We start from the raw sequence: 6000 nt of genomic DNA, 5'->3' as shown, positions 1-6000 counted from the left end.
TATTTTGCTTAATAGTATTGTAAGCTTTGAATTATTTTGGAAAAACCAACTAAACCCTACCTTTTTTTTTTACATTTAATTAAATTTTTTAATCTAAACAAATTGATCAATTAAATCCTTTGACTATTAAATTTAACGGCATTGCTAATGTGGTCATTAACAATTGAAGAATAAACCGTTTTTGATATGGAATCCTACATGTACAAATTTATTGATATAATACTATTTTATATTACATGTCATGTTAACAGAAAATAAAATATAAAAACCATTACGTTAACACGTGGTACATTACGTCAACATGGTAGTTAGGGTTTAACGGTCAATCATTACATCTAATGGTTACATCAACTTTGGCTAGGCATTGCCTCTCGAAAAATAGGGCTGAACAAGCTGTTTTATGGGCTGGAATGGTCACTGGCTGATTCATTAGAAAGAATGTTGAAGTGGGTGGGCTTGAATTCAAAACCTGTTTTTGAAGAGGTATAAGTAGAATTATTCATAAATGGAAACCCAAATTAAATTTAATGGTAAGCTTGCTAGCCCCAATAGTACAAAAAGGTTGACATCATATGAATAAATCAAACTTTAACATCAACTTGTACTTTTTGTTTAAGTGATTGTTGTATTCCTCAACTTGTCCACTTTGCCATATATTCTTACAACAGCTACTTGTCTAGATCCTTTTCATTATCATAACTTTATCCCAAGGCCCAATGCTATACCATTTTAACCACTTGGTGGAGGAACTTAATTTGGCAAATATATATATACATATACCAGACAAGCACTATATATGATAGAGTTCCCTCCATAAGAAGTAAAATCACATTTTGTCTCTATTATTAAAAAAATAAAAATAAAATAATAATTATACATTAGATTAAACAGTAAATTAGTCGTTTCTGTTAAAAATTCTATTTGTTTGTACTGTTAAAAGGTGACATGCTCGACAAAATAATCAGACAATAACATTTGGGTTGTCATATGTACATCATGCAAGTGTATAACGACCGGTTAGTAAAAATGGATGCAATTTTTAACAAAATAATTAATCTATAGACTAATTCACTTATTTTTGAGTAAAAATAATAAGATACAAATCTAATTTTTATTACAAAGATCTTTACGATATTTTTATCAAATTAGGTTGAAGAGTTTAAGATGTGAATTATATATATAGAAACGTTTTTTTTTTTGGTATAAATACTCTTTATTGTATTTTTTAAAAAGATAATAATAGAAAATAGCAATACAAAAGTTATACTTGATGCAGTGTACAAGCTACAAACACCAAGATACAATCATTGAGAATTTTTTGTCAAACAAGTAATAGCAAAGCAAAAATCTAGTTTGGGTTAAGTGAAATGTGTGTGAAGGGGTGTCTCGATAATATCATACTAAAAGATGCATGAATAGACATTCCACATGTTCTAGAAACAAAATAATTTTGTGTGTAGAATACATTACATCTGAAAAACAATTTTTTATATAATATTTGTTATAGATAAATACTTTGAAAGAAAAAAAATTTAAAATTTTAAAAATAAAGAGTGCTTTTTTAGTGTATGGTTATTTTTAATTATAGTTGTTTATTAGTATAGGTAAAAAAATTAGATGAATAATCGATTGAGTCTTAACTCGATTAGTATTAGTATTATTGTCATTGCAGGAGGATGTGAACTCGAGTGCTCTGAAGCGCATTATACTCCTATTTAAGGATTATGGAGAAGAGCTATGAATAGTTTTAAGCATTCAATAAAAAAAACAGATATAATAAAAACCTATAATGAAATTAATGTTACAAAAATGAATAATGTGTAATTTCTTATATAGTAAAAATTATATCGAGTTTGTGTTTTTGAATCAAATGAAAACTTTACAATAGAATAGATATATAACGGACGATTAAAATATATAAATTCATATGTGAATTATTATCTGTTATATATCTTATATAATTTTTATTTAATTAAATACAATTTAAAGGCACATCGATACTTATTTTTCATATATTTTTTAAAATCACGTTTATGGTTTAATTGATAGATAAAGTTTAATTAAAAAAAAGTCAATTGCTTTGAAATAAATAACAAAGAAAGTAAAAGAATAAAAAATGAAGGAGCAAAGAGAACTTATAAAATTTATTCATAAATACTTCTCTTTTTCAAAGTCTATATTATAGATATAAGAAGTATATAAATGAAATAAAATTCTACCTCAAATAACTATTAGAGTTCTAATGTACATCAAATTTATCTTGATCTTGATAGATATTCGCTTAATAATAAAATATTTATAACACTCCCCCTTGAAAAAAAATTCTAGTGAAGGAAAAAGAGTATCTTATCATAATACACATAACATGCTACCTTACCGAGAAAATCCAGTAGGACAAAACCTCGATTAAGGGAAAAAGAGTACAACGTCGTATTTACTCCCCTAATGACAACATCATATGATATCTCAAATTCTACATATTCAATTTTGAATGCTAGCTTTTCAAATGATCACTTGAACATATTTACTAAGCATTTATATCACCATCCTTTTCAAAGTCAATGAGTGAGGAAAAACTTAGGGGAAATATATTTTAATCTCTTTAGGAGTTCCAATAATAATCATAGAAAACTCTGATCATGATCATTCTATAAAAATACATATGAATATTTTGAATCATTTTATAATCTTCCTTCAATTATTGTTCATTGAGTCAAATTTAACATATATATTCCGATTTCAATTCATATAAATATTTGTGCAAGCATATTGAACAATTTTTTTGGAAATTTCTATACCCTTAAAGGATTTTAATATAAACTTTCACTATATAATGATTTATATAAAAGTCTATGATAACAAGGATTACATGCATGTCAAATTTTGACTTGTGACTAAAATTTTGAAAATGGTAGAATGCTTAAACAATATCGATACTTAATTTGGTATCGATACAACCTAATTAGGGTATCGATAACTTATTTCTAGTATCGGTACTTTTGAATTTTAACTTGATTTTTTGAAATATCGAAGCCAATGATAGTATCGGTACTTGACCTAGGTATCAATACCGATGCTCATACTTTGAAAGGTTTGCAATTTGATCCTTAATCATGCTCGGGTTAACTTGAAAGCTTTCGCAAGCTTGATTGAGTTTCGATTTTAATTATATGTTGCATTGTGCATGCATTTATGATTGAATGATTTATTATTAAAAATTTTAATGTGATTTTCTCTGGTAATAGTAATAGCATTTCCATAGCTCAAGTCCAGTAACCAAGTCAGGTGAGGGGTGTTACAATCTCTTTGATGATTATTATAGTTCAACCTACCACGACCACAATTACATCTTTTAAATTCATTATGTATGCATTTATTTCATGGAATGGAGCAAATCCAATAAGATGGGATTCGTGATTTTCATTAAAAGCTCGTTATTTTGTTCAATCACAAGTAAACGTGATATTAATTCAGAATATTTCTTAAAATATTTTTCACAATATTGCTACTACAGTGGCATATTTGAAACATGAAAAGTTGAAAAGTTTTCTCTAACAAGTTAACATCAATAATATTCTCTCATATAATATTAATTAAGAACTTATCCTAATTACAGGAAAGTTGTATTCACTCATAATTTTAAAATCTTACAACTTTAGGTGCATCTGATGATAACGAGCTTTAGATAAGATATTTTGCAACTTTAGGTGCATAAATTTATCATATTTTGATGGTCATATTGTAATAGCCCGATTTAGGCTTAGTCGGAACAGTGGTTTCGGGACCACAAATCCAACGGGAAAAAAAAATGTAATGGCTTGAATTTTCAGAGGTGTCGGAACGGTGATTCGAGATCACTAAATTCGACAAATGGGTAGAAAATATTATTAATTTAGTAAGTATAAGTTAAATATGAAGTTAGGAAAATTTTTGAAATAGTGAATAGTGCACTAGAAATAAATATTAAAATAATTAGAATCGAAATGAGGTATCAAGACCTCGGGGATTTTAAACTGAGCCATAAATATTTTTATAAATATTTATGGAGTGTTAAAAAGTTAGTATTAAAGTTTCGTTAAGAAATTTTAAAGTTCCGATAATTAATTGAACTAAAAGGACTAAATTGTAACAAATGCAAAATTTTGGGAAATGATTAAATAGCTTAAATGATAAAAGGAATAGGGCTTAAAAGGCAAATAGACCCAAGGTCTATTTGGGCTGGACGGCAGAGGCATGAAATCAGCAAGAAAGTAAGGAGAATTAAGGGCAAAATTGGAAAATTGCAAAATTTGCTTAATAAAGTTAGGACCCAAGTGGAATTATCTAGATTTCTCTTCATTTTTCTGAATTCTCATCAGCTAAAACACCATGGAAGGGCTTCTTCAAGCTGGTTCTTCATATTTTTAATACAAGTAAGTTCAATTCTTGACTATCTCTTGAAATTTTTGTATTTTTATGACTTTTACAACTAGGCCCACTTGTTAAATCCATTAGTTTTTGATTTTATGAAAGAAGTTAAAAGTTGATATGAATATGTGCTGGAAGTATATGATGATTTAGCATGAAATTAGAGCTTTAAATTGTTCATATGCTGATTTTATTGAAAGAATTGAATAGAAAGTGAATGTTTGGGACCTAATAGTAAAAGAGTTTGAAGATAGAGTTATATGTGGAAATTCTGAATTTCAATAGTTGTGTAACAACTTATAATGTCTAGTAAAGTACTAATTGAGAAAATTAGATTAATTGAGGGGTTAATTGAGAAAGGACCGAATTGTATAAATGTGAAATTTGGGGCAAAATGGAAATTAACATTTTGCACTAAAGCAGTTTTGGACAGCAGCAGTAGTGTAACTTTGAAAAATCACCAAAAATTGTATAGATTGAATTAGAGGATGAATAAAATATGAAACTAAAGCTTATTGAGTCTAGTTTCTTATAAAAGAAATGATGTGAGCAATGGAATTGTAAATCATGAGATATAATAGATTTTGTGAGACAAGGTCAGAATGAATTCGGGTTCCCCTGTTCTGACTTTGGAAAATCATTAAAAATTGTACAAAAATGATTATGAGTTATACTTTATATGGTTAGAATCCTTAATGAGTCTATTTTTAGAAGAAATAAGCTAAAACATCATCCGAATTCTGTACAATGAGATAATTAATTTTTAGTGAAGAGTGGTCGGAACTGTCAGACAGCAAAACAGGGGAAACTTTAAAGAATAAACTGTACTATTTGGCTGAACCAAAAATTATGAAAATTTTATGGTATGAAGATATGTGAGTCTAGTTTCAGGGAAAATTAACGGATCTTAATTTGGAGCTCTGTAGCTCCGGATAAAAATAATTTAGTGACTCTGACTCGGATAAACAGCTTTGAATATACATGTTAGTGAATATTGAAATTATGGTTAATGTTGTTTAAGTGTGTTATACACATTAAGGATGTGGAATGGAGAGGAGGAGAAGGAAAATTGGGAAATATATGAATGATTCGTGTATAAATGGTCATATGTTTGATTATAACTCATAAACGATGAAATATGAATGATGCTTATTTTTGTGCATTATTGATCATGGTTTAAGCTCATGTGTGAAAATAAAGTTTCATAGTATGTGTGTATGGTATATTCAGTATATGATTTGGCATGAAATAATACCATGAATGGTTTATGAATTAACACATGTTGGTAAGCCTGATATATGAATAAATGATCAAATTGAGCGGAACGCCGGATTTGAGTACTTCTGATCAAGTGACAAAGTGATAAGTGGTAGCTTTAGCTACACTTATCTGATCAAGTGACAAGTGGAAAGTGATAAGTAATAGCTTCGGCTATACTTATCTGATCAAGTGACAAAGTGATAAGTGATAGCTTCGGCTACACTTATCTGATCAAGTGACAAGTGAAAAGTGATAAGTGATAGCTTCGGCTATACTTATCTGATCAAGAGACAAAGTGATAAGTGATAGCTTTAGCTACACTTATCTGATCAA

The sequence above is a fragment of the Gossypium hirsutum genome, chromosome A10 (genome assembly GCF_007990345.1).
Source record: "Gossypium hirsutum isolate 1008001.06 chromosome A10, Gossypium_hirsutum_v2.1, whole genome shotgun sequence".
Classification (NCBI taxonomy): domain Eukaryota; kingdom Viridiplantae; phylum Streptophyta; class Magnoliopsida; order Malvales; family Malvaceae; genus Gossypium; species Gossypium hirsutum.
The sequence above is the reverse complement of the archived record's forward strand: the minus strand, read 5'-3'. Positions refer to the sequence as shown.